Source organism: Hyperoodon ampullatus (assembly GCF_949752795.1).
Source record: "Hyperoodon ampullatus genome assembly, chromosome: 19".
Classification (NCBI taxonomy): Eukaryota; Metazoa; Chordata; class Mammalia; order Artiodactyla; family Ziphiidae; genus Hyperoodon; species Hyperoodon ampullatus.
The window spans coordinates 36,879,562-36,897,752 of NC_136932.1; the positions used below are offsets into that span (position 1 = coordinate 36,879,562).

The following is an 18,191-nucleotide window of genomic DNA, read 5'->3' on the forward strand; positions in this document are numbered from 1 at the left end:
CTAGGACTCTCTAAGTCTCAAAGATCTGTGTCCAACGTCAAAATCCCTACACAGCTGACTTGGCATTTTACAGCCTCCGCTGGTCATTTATCCAAGTAACTTAACAAGAGTGAGAGATCAGGGCTACGACGCATTTACATCTAAGGAGTAAATGGTGATCCCCCAAATACAGCCAAGTTAGAGTGCTGGGCTTGCACATTTGGGAGTGTAAAGGGAGCTGAGGGGGCCACACTTTCGAAACTGCTTCGACCGCACCATCGCAAGGTAAGTGCTCACAAGTGCCTGCTTTTTTGCTCCATGTAGCCGTGATTATACCTGATCAGGTTACCTGGAGAGGAGAGAAGGCAACACAGCAGCCTTTGCTGAGGGCCTACTAAGCATAAGGAACTGTGTTAAGGGCAATATGGGAGACAAGATGGCAAGGCCTTTCAAGAAGCTTCTACAAAGAGTAAAAAGACAAGAATATAAGCAATTATGACACCAAAAAAAAAAAAACTAACCTGCAGGATATAAAGCTGAATATAATGCATACTTACCCCTCTAATTGTTTAGGTCAGTATTATAACTGCAGTTAGCAAATAAACATGCTAATTTGTGATATCTCTTCTGTGATTGCCTTGAAGTATTATTTGAAATTTTTGTGGTTATGTAAATTTTTTTCTTATGTCAGGATCTCTGGGAGATGATTGCGGGAAGAAATTCTCTCATGCATTATATCCATCTCAGAATGCATCCTAGTTTGCTTATTAATGACCAGTTTCCAGACTGCTCATGCATGGCATGCCTTGTGGACTTGGGGCTGGGTCATGTCTGACACTGCAGGAGCATCCCTCAGAGGGGTTCTATAGCTATAGGAGACTTGTGATGTTTTGATTTCTGGCCACCATCTTCACCAGAATACCTTCTGTCATACATTCACAGGGCTAAGAGAAATCTTGGGGATTTTCTGGTCCATCTGCCTCATTTTACAGAAGGAAACCAAAGCTCAAAGAAATTACAACAGCTACTTTACAGAGCTGGCATTAGAAAACTGAGGTTCTGCCTCCAAGTGTGATTTCGTTTGAACCAAGGATTCAGAATATGATACTTAATCATTTAATCTTTTCCTGAGAAGGTTGTGAGAATTTTAGGATATAGCTGGAGATTATTAGAGACTCATAAAAGGAAGAGACCAAGAGTAGGCAACCAAAGTAGGAAAGCAAGTGTTGAAATGTCTCTTCCTGCCTAAATGGTATTTCACGACATGTTCCCCAGGTTCCATAAAAGTACTGTGTGGTAAATGGGAAGTTTAAGTTAAATTTGATATTGAAAATTATTCAGACTCTTTTGGTATCCTGAGATCTTCATGTAGGTTACAAACTTCTGGACTGAGATTCCTTAGTCCCAAATCAGTTATCAGCTACCCTACCTTCATCTTCTCCAAGAGAATATAGGATATTTAAGAGAGTGCCCTTCCTAGACCTCTTAAAGAAGTCTTGCCCATAATTCACAACTTTTCTCTCATTGCCAAAGAATTCAACTTCTGGTCTAAAAGCATCCAAGTTACAATCCGGATCATCCCCTCCCTCCTTCCTTTGTTTTTTGACCCCTCACAGCCCCCTACCCTCAGCCGGAAGCATCATCTCTCTAAGTCCCCATAACACTTCATTTAGATGCTTACAGAATTTGTATTATTCTTCCTTGTTCAAAGATTTATTTGAGCATTTCTCTTAACTGTTCCTAAATTTTGCATTCCTTTAGGGTAGAGACTGTCTTTATCCTTTTTTATACCCCCTTAAGGAGCTGACATGGTACTTTGCACACACAGAAGATACTCAAAAAACTTGTTAATCAATGCTGTAATTACCCAATTATTTAAAGAATGATGATTTAACCGAAGGGAAAAATGGAAAATTTATTTCCAGCCCACACCATCCACTGTGTACTATTTAAATGTAGCTAAACTTAGAAAAGTACAATTTCTAGATTTACTTAAACTCTTCGTAGTTCATTTGTTCTTTGTTTGGTTTGGTTTTGATTTCTGGAATCACTCTCTCAGAAGCCACTTCATTCCTGAAGGACACTAACCATTGCTTTGGAAACCAAGAAGGTAAGAGTCACTTTCATCTTGACTGGGAATACAATCATTGAAATTAGCAAACAGTGTTTTACACATTCTCATTCTTGCCACCCTCATAGGAATCTAAAATTGATGAAATTAAAATCCATTACTTAAGTATTTCTAAAGACAGATTACAAAATATGCAGGTAAGGAAGAAGGGCTTCCCAAATTTGCTCATCACACTAACAGGAAAAAAACACACTGCAGAACTGTGACACACAAGCTCCAGGTCAATATACTTAGGTTGGCCCCAAACATGATGTTCATAGGCTCAAGATTCAGTCTTCACACAAGTCTAACTTTGCTGTTTTTTGAGCAGAGTCCACAACCCTGAATCCACTCAGCTGTGTCTTTACTCACAAATAATGCTGAGAGAATAAGGGGAAATGGATTCAAACCTATGTCCACTGTAGTAATAAAAAAAAATTACTCCCCCACCTCAAAATTTGTGTTTATTGGAAGTAATTCTAGATGAATTAGGACCAAGGAAACCAAAGTATAATTAAGTCATGACCACACCATTGCTGACAAGATGCAGTAGCTGAGAAATTCCTAGGAGAGGGATGAAAGTTGAGAGCAGTGACATAGTGCACTGACAGCAGAAAGAGGGGTTGGGGAGCGCTCAGAAGGTGGTGCTGGAGGTTAGGTAGACTGGGATGGCCATCCCCATTGGGAGACCCCTAAAGACAGGAACAGAGGGGATGGCTGGAGGGACACAGCTGTGTAGGGTTGGAAGGAGGTCAAGCTCTCAAAACCAAGAAGAAGATAATTAGGGGACTTTCTGGGGGTAGAGTTTCCAGGGACACCATGAGTCATGTCAAGAGAGTTGGATGAGACCTAACGAGGGAAAGTTTTATCAGCCAAGAATAAATGGTTTTAGCCCTGGGTCCCAGAGTACAGTTGTATAAATATGGGGACAAGATCAGACTTAGCAACCGTATGCACGCAGCGTGCATTGAGGGGCTTTGCTTGACAGTGAGTGGTGAGTCATCGGTGTGATGAGGCTGCCAGAGGGCAGTCACCAGCTCGGGCATGACACCTAGGTCAGGAGAGGCGAGGGCACATGCTGATGGAGGACAACATGTGGTCTGGATGTCACCCTTAAGAGATTAACAGGAGTGAGCTCACTGTGATGGTAAAGGAGATGCAGAAGCATATCACAGAAGAAACAGATGAAGACAGCACAGGGGCTACTTAGACTGGAAAAGAAAAGCTAAGGAGGGACTTCCCTGGAGGTCCAGTGGTTAAGACTTTGCCTTCCAGGCTCAATCCCTGGTCGGGGAGCTAAGATCCTACATGCCTTGCAGCCAAAAATCCAAAACATAAAACAGAAGCAATACTGTAACAAATTCAATAAAGACTTTAAAAATGGTCCACATTAAAAAAAAAAAAAAAAAAAAAAAAAACAGCTAAGGAGAACCCAGAGCAGCCATCAAATGGGTGAAGAGTTGTCTTGGGGGGAGAAGGTTTGAACTCTTCCTGTTGTTACCAAGAGCCGAAAGGAGGATCAAACATCCTGAAGTCACAGAGAGCCAGATTTCAGTTTAAAGCAAGAAGTATCTTTGGCCTGCAGAGACTACCCCAAATGATTTTCCAAAATTTCCAAAACGGAAAAAAGTTATCTTGAAGGCATTTGAGTAGGCTGGACAACACTTTTGCAAGAATATCACTGAGACAACTCATGCATCATCTAGGCAGTAAAACTAGGAGATACTGGATTCTGAGTCATGGTTAGAGCTGTGGGTGGAAGAAGAAAAATCTCCACCTCAACACACGCAGTGACTTGAATCCCAGATGGAAAGTCTTGTTTTTCTAAGAGACCTAAAGGTATAGTTTGATCATGAGTCATTGTAGTCTTTCCCCAACTTCAGACTTCATTCTTACACTACTATGACAAATTTTGCAATACTCATTTAAGACCAGTACTGCTAATTCGCTTAATATTTTGATTTACCTTGATTCCTTTTTCTTCTTAGATGTGTTTTTCAAAGTTACCCTATATGCTTGCTATGAAAGTCTGGACCGTCTCTCTCAGCATCAGCTGAGACATTTAGATATTCAAAATCTCAAACTCTACTCCAGATCTGCTGAATCAGAATATCTATTTCAACAAGATTCCCAGTTGGATTCCTATGCCCACCAAAGTTTGAGAAACACTGCTTTATATCACTACGATAAACAGATATTTCACTGTCTCTAAGTGGTTAGCACATATTCTTCTATTTTATTCTAACTTTCTTCACATTTTTCACAAAATATTATCTCTAAACTTGGGATGCATCTTAGAATCAATGGAAGGAGTACTGTAATTAGCAGGGTGTTCTCCTTTATTAGTGGGACACAAAATAGTTTATCTTACAATCGATGGCATCTTACATTTTGCTAAAATAAGGTAATAGACTTTAATATAACTATTAAAATTAAGAAACAGTTGCCTAAAATCATTTTGTATTTGACCATTGGGACCATGCCATGGTTTCGGAAAGAGTGGCTTTATAAAAGCAAAATAATGCTCCCAAACTCTGTTTGAGGCCCTTGAGAACAATTCCGTTTCCTCAGTCCCAACCACAGAGATTCTGTTGCAGATGATTTTGATGTGGATCAGCTTTCAACACTTTGGGTAGCAGGCTGAACACTAAGTCAAGCTAAATGACATCAGATCATAAACTTGCAGCCTGACGAGATTCCCTCACACTATAGTGCAACCATTCTCAAACTGTGGCCCATGGATCCTTGGAGATTCTTAAGAACTTTTCAAGAGGTACATGAGGTCAAAACAATTTTCATAATAATACCCAGATGCCATGTGCTTTCTTCACTGTGTTGACTTAATGATGCAAAAGCAAGGATGGATAGAAGTTCTGACGCTTTATTACAAATCAAGACATGGCACCAAGCTGTACTAGTAGTCATAGTATGCTTCACAGCCATACACTGAGAGTGAAAAAAAATTTTTTTAAATTTAAAAAGCCAGCTTCGGGACTTCCCTGGTGGCACAGTGGCTAAGAATCCACCTGCCAGTGCAGGGGACACGGGTTCAAGTCCTGGTTCAGGAAGATCCCACATGCTGTGGAGCAACTAAGCCCGTGAGCCACAACCACTGAGCCCGCGTGCCACAACTATTGAAGCCCGCACGCCTAGAGCCCATGCTCCGCAACAAGAGAAGCCACCGCAATTAGAAGCCCGCGCACCACAACGAAGAGTAGCGCTTGCTGCAACTAGAGAAAGCCCACACACAGCAACGAAGACCCAATACAGCCAAAAATAAATATAAATAAATAAATAAAATTTTTTAAAAGCCAGTTTCATTGAAAAATGACCTAAAATTTGCAGCAGTGTAAAGTATTAATTTTATTACATCTCAATTTTATCCACATCTTTATAACATTCTACATGATCAAACAGGAAGTCCATGAAAAGCACTCCTTTTGCACACTGGACTTTGACATTTGTCTCAAGGAAAAACACATGTGCAGTTGTCTAAGTTGCAAGATGAACCAGCCACTTGCTTCATGAAGCACCATTTTTACTTGAAAGAATGACTAGCGGACAAACTATTGTTTCTCAGACTTGGATATCTGGCAGACAGTTTCTCAAAAGCAGTGAAGTGTGTTTACCCTTTCAAGGAAAACTACTGACAGTAATTTTACTAATGATATAGTTGAGTTTTCAAGCAAAAATTAAAATTTTGGAAGACTTGTATCTACTATCATTAGCTTGACAACTTCCTAATATTTGAATTTTCTAATGAGATCAGTACTGATATTAATGATTGTGATTTTTTATACTGTATAATGAAACGTGCCAATATTTGGAAGTTCTGTATAATTCAGTGAACAATATTTTCCAAATGATCAATGTATGATGTTTACACATGGGTAAAAGTTTCATTCAAAGTTCAACACAGACCAACAGGTCATAACGTTTGTTGATATGGTTTCAGATTCCACATTGTAACTAGTCTTTAAGGAACTACCACAGAAACTACCACGTGTCAAGTTTTGGAATAGTATCTAAAAAGAATATCTGCAATTATTTGAAAGGGCAATTAAAATACACTTTGCTTTTCCAAATTATATATTTGTGAAAGATTTTCTATATCTACTTTAACCAAAAAAAACAAACAAGCAAACAAACAACCATACAGCAACAGACTGAATACAGAAGCAGGCATGAAAATCTATCCATCTTCTACTCAGCAGACATTAAAGTGAGTTGCAAAAATGAAAGACAATGGTAGTCTTGCCACAATTTTTTTGTTTTGGAAAATATAGTCATTTTCATAAAAATATGTCATTAATGTTAACATGCAATGAATTTGATAGGAATTTTAAATGAATTAGATTTTCTCAATTTTGACTTCTAATATCATAAGTATTGGTAGATATGACCTGGATAAACCAAACTCACTAGGTTCTCAATGATTTTTAAGAGTGTAAAGGGGTTCTGAGAAAACAAAGTTTGAGAACCACTGCTGTTGTAAAACTCACTTAAGCCACAAAAGTAGGGACTATCTTCACAGATGAGGAAACAATATGGATGAATTCTTCCTCTCCACCAGGCAGTAACTGAGAAAATTTAAACCACATGAAGCCTGCAAGCCAGAGGTCCTCTTTGTGATGCTATATTGAGTTCCAATCTCTTAACTATGAAAACTTAACCACGAGCACACAGATGGTTCAGCAGAGCCGCTGGCCAAAGTAAAATCGAAATGCAACTTATCCTGAATAAGATCCAGAGGGAAGCAGTTGCTCCCCTTTCTGTAGGACTAGATTCCCCCCAGAATCTCAAGGAGGGATATTGAAACAACAGTCAGTTACCAATGAAGAGTAATTTCATCAAGTGTAAGATTGGGGGCGGGGGAAGTTCCAAGAGACAACTATAAAATGTTCAATTTTCCCACTTTTAATAGGAAACATAAAAGTCCTTATTCAAAACATATGAACTATTTCTTTTTTTTTTTTAAGCTTTCTTCTTTCTTTTCTTTCTTTTTTTTTTTAGAGAGCTAGGTTCAAGTATTGACTTAAACATTCAGCTTATTTATTTATTTATTTATTTAGATGATGGGGGTAAGAGTTTATTAATTAATTTATTTATTTTTGCTGTGTTGGGTCTTCGTTTCTGTGCGAGGGCTTTCTCTAGTTGTGGCAAGCGGGGGCCACTCTTCATCGCGGTGTGCGGGCCTCTCACTATCGCGGCTTCTCTTATTGCAGAGCACAGGCTCCAGACACGCAGGTTCAGTAGTTGTGGCCCACGGGCCTAGTTGCTCTGCGGCATGTGGGATCCTCCCAGACCAAGGCTCGAACCCGTGTTCCCTGCATTAGCAGGCAGATTCTCAACCACTGCGCCACCAGGGAAGCCCGAAACATATGAACTATTTCTTAAGAGAGATATGGGGATACATGTGTGTAACTGAACTCCATTTTATGGTCACTTACAGAAGAATGTATGGAAAAGAAAAAGCAGAGAAAGAAAGGGAGAAGGGGGAGAGTTGTGGGGAAAAGAAGTAGAGGGTCAGGAAGGATGCGGGAAGAGGTCCCGAGGGAACAGGAAAAGCAAATGCAGACGAGGAAAAGGAACCAGAAAAGTCACACAACCTGCAGGGGGCTTAGAAATGAGCTCGGATTGCTTCTTCATTTTAAGTGAAATTAGTGGCCCAAAGGAGTTAAGTGGTTTGACCAAGTTCAGTGCCGGGACTTTAAGCCGAATTTTCTAGCTTCTAAGCAAGGAAAACACACAAAGAGAAGGTCTGTGAAAGGGGATGGTTTGGAAAGAATTGACGGGAGGGTGGACAGAGAGAGGCAGAAAGATACATAAACACACCATACACGCACATGCACACACACACACACACACACACGCACGCTAAGCACTGAGTTCTAAAACAGGGAGGGAGACTCAAGAGGGAGGAGATATGGGAACATATGTATATGTATAACTGATACACTTTGTTATAAAGCAGAAACTAACACACCATTGTAAAGCAATTATACTCCAATAAAGATGTAAAAAATAAAATAAAATAAAATAAAAATAAAGCAGGTATTTAATTAAACACTGTTTGTCACACCCCGACACTGCTACGCATAACTAAAGTTTGGAGAACCCTGCCTTCAGCCCAGTACTTCTCAACTCTACAATGCCTAGAAATCACCTGGAGATCTTGTTAAAGTGCAGATTCTGGTTTTGTAATGCTGGGTGCTTCTGAGATTCTGAATGTCTAACAACTCCTCGTGATGCTGATGCAACATGTTCAAGGACCACACTTGGAGTCAGAAGGCCCTACACCAGCAGTTCTCAGAGTGTGGTCCCTGGACCAGCAGCATCAGCACTGCCTAGGAACTTGCTAGAAATGCATATTCTCAGGCCCCATCCCATACCTACTGAATCAGAAGCTCTGGGGGTGAAGCCCAGAAATCTGTGTTTTAACAAGCTCTCCAGGTAACTCTGGTGCATATTAAAATTTGGAACCATTGCACTAGGCCATAATGTCTCCTATCACCTTGTTGCCTGTAATTGGCTAAACAAGTGTAGCAGTACTTTATGTTCAAGTCATTACTTTTCACTGGGCTATCTGAACTTTCTACTAGGAATTATCAACATTCCAATAATTCTTTTCAGACACCCTTAAGGTTTGGGAATGACACCAAGATCATGAGGCTCAAATGTGATGTGTAATTAAGGAAGTATTTTCTGAGGCCTCCTTTATTAGGCTCAGCTTGGCTTCCTCTAATTGGTTTAGACTTCCACACCTGGAGCTGGACTAAGAGATGTCCCCTCAAACCTTTTTCTTGGAGTAAAATATCCCCGTTAGCTCACCCCCACTTGCCCACTCTAGGCCCCTATACCAGGTCCTGGATTCCTCAGAACGTAGGTTAATCCCAGGAACTTTTGCATCTGGCCCCCTGTCTGAATGGAAATAACAGGATGGAGCTCCCCAAAGCTCCAGACTCAGCGGCCCTGGTCTTCCCAGCCCCTGCAGTCATGAGCTCCGATGTGGAGATGGCCATTTTTGGAGAAGCAGCTCCCTACCTGCGGAAGTCAGAGAAGGAGAGAATCGAGGCTCATAATTGCCCATTTGATTCTAAGAAAGCTTGCTTTGCAGTGGATGATAAGGAATTTTATGTGAAAGGTATGATCCAGAGCAAGGAAAATGACAAAGTCACAGTCAAGACCCCGACGACCAGGTAAGTGTTGATCTCAGATATCCTTGCTAACATGGACATCCTCCTTTTCCTTTGGAGTAGAATAGTAGAAATTGCATGCTGGTCCATAGGAATCTGAAGATAGAACAAGACTCACATGGATCTACTCCGAGTGAAGTCACAGGTAAAAACTGCCATGGCACATACCTTTGCTCTGGCTCTTTCCTTCGAGGACTTGGGCTTTGAGAGTTTTTACGATGTTTGCTTTGGAGAAAGGGGAAGGTGGTGGTGGAAGAGTTTGGACTGTTTAAGGGAGAGATTGATACAGATTGCTGCTGGATGGGCGAATATACCAAATAGAACTCTCTAGACTGCAGAGTGACTTACAGAGGGAGCTCCGGAGGCAGTGCCTAATTTAATGCAGAGAATTACAGAGCACCATTCAATTCAATACTTACTGGACCCCCATCATGTCTAGGTCACTGTGTCTATCACTTTGCAGATATGAGCAGATCTCAGTCCTGCTTCCCCAAAGTTTATCATCTAGTGTAGGAATCAAGAGTACATGGTGGGTATGGGGACTTTCCTGGTGGCACAGAGGTTAAGAATCTGCCTGCCAATGCAGGGGACATGGGGTCAATCCCTGGTCCCAGAAGATCCCACATGCCACGGAGCAACTAAGCCCGTGCGCCACAACTACTGAGCCTGCGTTCTAGAGCCTGTGCTCTGCAACGAGAGAAGCCGTGACAATGAGAAGACCGCGCACCGCAACGAAGAGTAGCTCCCATTCGCCACAACTAGAGAAAAGCCCATGCACAGCAAGGAAGACCCAATGCAGCCAAAAAGAAATAAATAAAATATTTTTTTTTAAAGAGTACATGGTAGGTATGAATCGCAGTTCACAAATTCAAGCATACGAGACAGGTGATGGTGATGATGATGAGGATGAGGATGATGATGATTGTTATTATTAAACTTAACCTCTGGTGTCAGCCTCTTTTCACAGGGCCGGAAATAAATTTTCTGGAGTTACTATTGGGGTCCCCTCCCCAGAGCCATGCCACATTTTCAGTAATACCACATGGGGTATCACTGCCCCCCTGAAGGATGTGCTAAGAAACAAGCCCCAGTTTCTGAATCTTCAGGACACACAGATTTTTCCATCTCCCTTATGCTATTTTGGATGTCTCTCTCTCTCTAGTTTAGGGCAGTAGGGCAGAAGGGCTTCCTTTCCTCAAGAGACTTGGTCTATATCAACAAATCTCCTCCCTTTTACCTTTTCGGTAAAACCCTCAAAGCTCTTCTAAGGATTCGGGCTTTTGGAAAACAAACGCTAGAAAGGCTTACAGGCTCTCTCACTTTTATGCCCTATTTTCTACCTTTCCTGAGTAATGGAGTGCCAGTTGTATGCTTAAAGGGAAGGGAAAGCAGAGAGGGGAAAATGAGGTAATAGTCTCAAAATACTGTTCAGCCACGGACCATGCTTCAAGTCCAAATGTTTTAACTATTAGAGCAGCGGTGCAAGGAATTCTGGAAGCCTTGAAAAGACAGGGGAGAGAAGAAACAGGTCATGGAAGAGGTGGCACTTAAGAAGAGCTTTGAAGGTTGCTAGATGTAATTTCAATGTAGATATATTCCAGACAAAGGGACCCACATGAGCAGAGGTATTGAGGTGGAGATGCACAGAATACACTGGAAGAGTTTTTTCCAATATTCCAAGCTTGATCTCATTGCAGCACTCACAGCAAATGGGGTAAACAGAGGCAAGCTGCTGTGGCCTTGGCCATCCTGAGTTCCACCTGGCCACCCTGAGGCTGAAGGGCTCTATAACTTTGCACACCTGTAACCCACTTCTGGTATACAGAATGGCACGCCGACTTGGGGGCATCAGACCAGAATTGGTTATACACTTTGACCAGACTTAGATTTATCAAGAACAGTTATTTACGGATCATTGCTGGGTATAAAAATGATCCATAAAGTTAACCACAGTAATGGGGTAATCTCACCACAGTATCTCACCATTTTCACCACACTGGTAGCTCACCACATCGGCTCTCCCACTCATCATGTGATTTTCCTCTCAATATCCAGACACTCACTCTGAACAGTGACCAGGTGTTCCTCATGAACCCTCCCAAATGACAAGATCGAGGACATGGCCATGATGACCCACCTGCACGAGCCAGCAGTGCTGTACAACCTCAAAGAGCGTTACGCAGCCTGGATGATCTACGTGAGCGCCCTTCAACATCTCTTTATTCCATTTCCTTCTCTGAGTAAAATCAAGATCCATAGGTTGAATTTTCTGATTTTCTCAGACCTACTCAGCCCTCTTCCGTGTCACCGTCAACCCCTACAAGTGGCTGCTAGCATACAACCCCGAGGTGGTGGCTGCCTACAGAGGCAAAAAGCGCCAGGAGGCCCCGCCCCACCTCTTCTCCATCTCTGACAACGCCTATCAGTTCATGCTGACTGGTGAGTAATTTCTTTAATCCATATTTTTAAAAATAGTTTTAGTGAAGTATTCAAGTCCTTTAACTGTACTGGTTCTTAGTTAATTACTTGAGCCCTTCACAGGCTTTGGTCATCCAAATGGTGCAATGACCAAAGTGACCTCAGGAGATTCAGAGGATGTCAGGATGGAAAGCCAGGGGCGTAGTATCTTCCATTACCAGTCACGGTTCTTAAGCCAGAGCTTGGGACTGAAGCCACACTGAGTACATGCTTCTCTGGGGGTGGATGTGGAGCACAAGGACATGCGCTGCCCCCACCTCCAAAGAAACCCCCAACATGAACACACTTGGAAGAGAGACTATATTAGTAGCCACTTAGGAATGCAAAGTTGGAGAAACGGGCACGGCAACTTCCCTTCACCTGTTTTCTCAGGCTCCCTCTTTCTCCTCCTTAAATTTCCAGGATAGCAGATGAAATAGCAGAGATGTGGTAACACTGTCGCCCTGTCATGCCTAACATTACTTCAGTCTGTTCAACTTTCACCTGATTTGACTTGGTGCAGAGAGAAGAAGTAGAAGCCAGCATCTGCAATCTGAAGATGCTTAAAAGTCATCCAGGACAATGTTGCCCAAACTTCAGCCGTTCCAATTTCACAGTCGCAATCCTGGCCATTTCTGCATATTCAAAATCTTTCCTTATAGTGACTGAAGTTCCGTCCATTTCAAAAAGGAAGAATAGGGAATTCCCTGGCGGTCCAATGGTTAAGACTCTGTGCTTCCACTGCAGGGGACACGGATTCGATACCTGGTCAGGGAACTAAGATCCCACATGCCACGCGGTGTGGCCAAAAATAAAAATAAAATAGGAACCAAACAAATCTGCCCTTTGATCTGGAGGAAAACTATTTTTTAAGAAAAGGAAGAATAATATCACTATTCTTATTAGTTTCTTAGGACTGCCATAACCAAGTACTACACACTGGGTGGCCTAAGCAACAGAAATGCATTGTGTCACAGCTCTGGAGCCTGGAAGTCTGAGATCAAGGTGTCAGCAGGGTTGGTTCCTTCTGAGGGCCGAGAGGGAGAATGTGTTCCAGGCCACGCTCCCAGCTTCCAATGGTTTGCTGGCCAGCTTTGGCATCCCTTGGCTTATAGAATCATCACCTTGATCTGCACTTTCATCTTCACATTGTGTTCTCATCTGTCTCCAAATTTCTCTTTTTATAAGGACACCAGTCATATTGGATTAGGGGCCCATCTACTCCAGTATGACCTCATCTTAACTAATTACATCTGCAATGACCCTATTTCCAAATAAGGTCACATTTTGAGGTAGTGGGGATTAGTTAGGACCTCAACATATTAATTTGTTGCGGGGAACACAATTCAACCTATAACACTCTTTTTTTTTTTTTTTTTTTTTTGTGGTACGCGGGCCTCTCACTGTTGTGGCCTCTCCCGTTGCGGAGCACAGGCTCCGGATGCGCAGGCTCAGCAGCCATGGCTCACGGGCCCAGCCACTCCGTGGCATATGGGATCCTCCCAGACCAGGGCACGAACCCGTATCCCCTGCATCGGCAGGCGGACTCTCAACCACTGCACCACCAGGGAGGCCCCTAAAACACTCTTGTAAATGAAAAACCACGGTCACTATCCACAAGTAGAAAGTAAAGGTGAAAGAAAAATGCAATGACAACAAACCAGTGTCCATAAATTCTAATTAGAAGCTGTGGCTTCTTACAAGTTCTAAGTCTGAGACTTGCTTTCTTTGTTGAAAAGGGAGATAAGAAAGTGCTAGAGAGGAGGTAAAGATCTGTGAACATGAACAACTTTCACACTGTGGGACTCACCGTTCACTTCCCATGCTGCCCACGTTACACATCCAGCATTTGGGAAATCTGCACAAATTGTCTCAGAGAAGACTAGACATGACCAGATCATCACACCACTAGTTAATGGCAAAGCCAGAACTAGAACTCATGGGCTCTACCTACCCCCAATGTTGCCTGATTTGTATATCCTGCCTATATGTTGTTTATTTACTCTGTCCTGCTTCCTTCTGCATTTCTAGATCGAGACAATGAGTCCATCCTCATCACGTGAGTCACCTGTGTTTTTGCCATGATGACTTGGAAGGGGCTGTCCATTCCTTCTGCTCTCCTTTATCTCACTTACTTTTTTATTATTTTTTATTTTTTTATTTTTTTATTTTTTTTATTTTGCAGTATGCGGGCCTCTCACTGTTGAGGCCTCTCCCATTGCAGAGCACAGGCTCCGGACGCACAGGCTCAGCGGCCATGGCTCACGGGCCCAGCCGCTCCGTGGCCTGTGGGATCCTCCCGGACCGGGGCACGAACCCGTGTCCCCTGCATCGGCAGGCGGACTCTCAACCACTGCGCCACCAGGGAAGCCCTCACTTTTTAAAAAAAATTTATTTTATTGAAGTATAGTTGATTTACAATGTTGTATTAATTTCTGCTGTACAGCAAAGTGATTTAGTTATACATATATATTCCTTTTCATATTCGTTTCCATTATGTTTTATCACAAGGTATTGAATAGAGTTCCCTGTGCAATGCAGTAGGACCTTGGTGGTTATGCATTCTATATATAATAGTTTGCATCTACTAATCCCAAACTCTCAATCCATTTGTCCTCCATTCCTCCTTTCCTTGGTCCCCTTGGCAATTACAAGTCTGTTCTCTATGTCTGTGTATCTCACTTTATTTTATTTTATTTTACTTTATTTGATTTGATTTAGTTTTGGGTGCGTCGGGTCTTAGTTGCAGCACTCGGGATCTTTTGTTGGGGCACGTGGGCTCTTCATTGTGGTGCACAGGCTTCTCTCTAGTTGTGGCGTGCGGGTTTTCTCTTCTCTAGTTGTGGCACGCAGGCTCCAGAGTGCGTGGGCTCTGTAGTTGTGGCACGTGGGTACCAGAGCACGTGGGCTCTGTAGTGTGTGGCACGTGGGCTCTAATTGAGGCGCGCAGGCTCAGTAGTTATGGCGTGCGGGCTTGGTTGCCCCGCAGCACGTGGGAACTTAGTTCCCTGACCGGGGATCGAACTCACATCCCTTGCATTGCAAGGCAGATTCTTAACCACTGCACCACCGGGGAAGTCCCTCTCACTTACTTTTAAATCAACAGCCAAGAATCCGGGGCTGGGAAGACGGTGAACACCAAGCGTGTCATCCAGTACTTTGCAACAATTGTGGTCACTGGGGACAAGAGGAAGCAGCAGCCGGGCAAGATGCAGGTGAGCAGCTTCCTGCACCTGGAAGGCTTGCTGGAATAAGAATAACTTAACTCCCAGGTGAGCACCAAGTGTTTGCAGGGCTTTGTGCTCAGCAGAGATGCACAGCACGGGGTCCTGCCCCAGGGGGTGTTTACGGGGCAAGGCAAGAAATGGCTCCACCTTGCAGACTCAGGCTCTAGCACCAGCTCCATCAGCAACAGCCGAGTGACCTTGAAGAACTCCACATCCTCCTTTGGAGAAGGAATGGTTTAGGCCAGTGGTTCTCAAACTGGAGTGCACATCAGAATCACCAGGAGGGTTCGTTAACAATTGATGGCTGGTCCCCAGGCCCAGAATTTCTGACTGAAATTCCTATCTCACATTCAAAATCCTGGCATGTTGCATTTCTGTCACGTTCCCATTGTTTATGCTGCTGGTCCAGGGATCACACTTTGAGAACCACTGGGCTGTCAGTAGTTTCCAAACAGCTCTGAAGTCAGAAAGGCAAGCAATCATGTGGGGAAGGGGGGAAAGGTGAAAACTCTGCTTTCCATAAGTGGATTTCTACGTAATAATTCTCACAAAATATTTTATGCAACTTAAAAATTTTTTTGAGAACCACTGTTTCTATCATATGGGTCACTTTCATTGCTCACAGTCTATTTCTACTTCTGAACCCGAATATCTATACAAATGGGTCCTGGTGCATGCAGGAACAGAGGTCTATATTTTACAAATCCATGATTTATAATAAAATGTTATCAGAGAAGAAAGGCCGTCTGGGAGATTGAGATGTAGCGGGTAGTGCTCCAACCTGGAATCTGGTGTGGCCAGAAGCCACTTTGATGCTGTGCTAAGACCCCTTCTACGATGGGACCTTGAAGCCTCCTTGGGTGGGGTGGGGATGGGCCTGTGGGTACTCAGCACAACTGTACCTGCCACCAGCCTGAGCTGGGCGACATCTCTCCCTGGGCCCTTCCCAGAGCATCCACACTTTTGAGTCACTGGGAAGTGACTTCAGAAGACGTCCAAAGTCCTCTCTTTTCCTCTTCTCACTTATTATTAGGGAACCCTGGAAGACCAGATCATCCAGGCCAACCCCCTCCTGGAGGCCTTTAGAAATGCCAAGAACATGAGAATGACAACTCCTCGAGATTCGTAAGACTCAGTCCAATTGTCAATGACGCCCAGAAAGAAAACCCTCTCCTCCAATGCTGAATATGAAAAATGGCCACATAAACTAGCATATACCTGGCCTTAGTTTACCCCCAAGTGCTTCAGATCAAGCTGCCCAACCGGGATATTCTGATAACCCTTCAAAGAACATTGTGTCTTATTCCCAGCCGAAGGAAGATTTAGTTGTCCTTCCCTAACTAATCAGCATCACCTCAGAGCATCCTGAAGTCACAATGGTTCAAGATTCAAATTCCACAAGTACAAAATGACTTCTCTGTGGTAAAATTGGTCTCTTCAGGTGGAAGCATTTTAAAATACATAAGTCCATTGAACAGTATCCACTGACTTATTAGTCATGAAAACCATAGTGTGAAGTTAGTTAGCAGATCTGACCTTCTCCAAGTCAGGAGGTGCTGGGAGGAGGGAAAACCTGGAGGAGGCAGCAGAGCTCAAAAATTGGGAAGAAGCTGATACTGAAGATATTGAAGGATATGTCCCATCCTTCAACGTTTCACTCAGGTTTAGCTCAACCAAAGAGGCATTTACTTCCGACACTGGCAAATAAACAAGTATACAGTCTCCTATCTAATTTCACTGGCCAGTAGAGCAAGTACCCAGAGGCACTTCCATTCAGCAGCTAGAACTCCTGAAGAGCGAACACATAATTCACATAAACCTCCACTGGTCCTTCATTAACTCTTCTTAGGCTTCATTCAGAAAATACTGAGAATACAAAACCTCTGGGATCAGCACCACTGTTACCCCCGTTTCATAAAGGTAGAAGCTGAGTCTTAGGAAAAAAACACACAATTTGCTCGAAGACAGTTTGTAAACGACAGTCTGAACCCGGATCTGCCCAACCCCAGAACTTGCATTTTTAACTAAAATACACCATCTCAGTGCAATTAATCTCTACCCCGCTGGCTCTGCCCTCACGGAAGCTGTAAAAGCTTTTGGAAAGTGGTCTCACCCAACACCCCAGGGGCTCCTGCCCAGGGCCCAGCTCCCTGGCCTTCATTTTGTGACATTCCCAGGTGATGCTGATTGTTTTAAGGCAAGGAGAAAATGTTCATGTTCAAACAAACTTCATTTTACATTAGTCTGGCTATTATAGATTCTTAACCAGCTTTCCCCAGTCTTTACCAGCTGGGGAGGAGGGTTAGTGACTGATACAAGGTCTCCAGCCACCCTCCCCCACCCCCCGAAAGGCCCTCCTAAGGAATTCTAAAAGTCCCCAAAGTATCTCAGGTCCTCACCAGAGATCCCTGCCATCAGGGCTGCTGTTGCTCCTTCCTCCCATGGAGCTTCTCCAGGGTGATGGTTTATGGCCAGATGGAGGGGGATTAGGTGCCTCCAAGTGACTGCACCCCCCAGAAGGCTCCCCGGCAGTCGCGCTCTCACCTGCTTCCTTTCAGCACTTAGCGAAAGAAAGTTCTTTCTCTATTTTCCCGCAGCCGCCCTTCCTAGGACACAGATATGTATCAGCTGGGATGGGATACGGATTCGGAGCCTCAGAATCTCTCCTCCCCTCTGTCAGCTCCTGGCGTGGACTCTCCCTCCCCCACAAGGGGGCGCCACCCCAAGAGTGCCTCACGCTTCAATACCATGGTCTGTCCCGCCAGCTTACCTGACACATCCAGACATGTTTCAACTCCACCCCTGGGCATTGCTTAGGCTTGGGCTGCAAACCCTGCTACACAATCATATGTATACCCCAGAGAAGGATTTTCCAGTTTAAACCATTGTGGTAGAGCAAGAGGTTATAAAACCAAATCAGCATCTGCTATAGGCTTTGAAGTGACCCAGCGCCGCTCCAGTCCCCTTTTTATCACATCCTCCCTGCAGGGAGGTCCCTCAGAACCTCAGTGCTTCACCTAGAAATTTGGAAAAATCTGCACATCTATAAGGTTCTCATAGGGACTTAATGAGATAACATAGGGATGGTGCTGTCGACTTAAAAAATATTCACAACCTAAAAGTTGAGAGTTATGTTTTATTTGGTGGGGATTTTTAGGACTTCAAGCCCAGGAGGCAGCATCTCAAGTAACCCTGAAAGAAGTGCCCCGAAGAGGTGAGGGG

At 43.5% G+C, this 18,191-nt stretch overlaps 1 pseudogene across 1 annotated transcript in view; it reads left to right on the forward strand.

Annotated features, from left to right (window-relative positions):
- Positions 1-9,085: 9,085 nt before the first annotated feature.
- Positions 9,086-18,191, forward strand: part of LOC307067936 (myosin-13-like) — a 38,260-nt pseudogene continuing 29,154 nt past the window's right edge. The window contains exons 1-6 of the transcript in view: positions 9,086-9,288; positions 11,341-11,482; positions 11,568-11,724; positions 13,774-13,801; positions 14,849-14,957; positions 16,003-16,094. The product of the transcript in view is annotated as a myosin-13-like (transcript). The remainder of the gene's footprint in view (positions 9,289-11,340; positions 11,483-11,567; positions 11,725-13,773; positions 13,802-14,848; positions 14,958-16,002; positions 16,095-18,191) is intronic.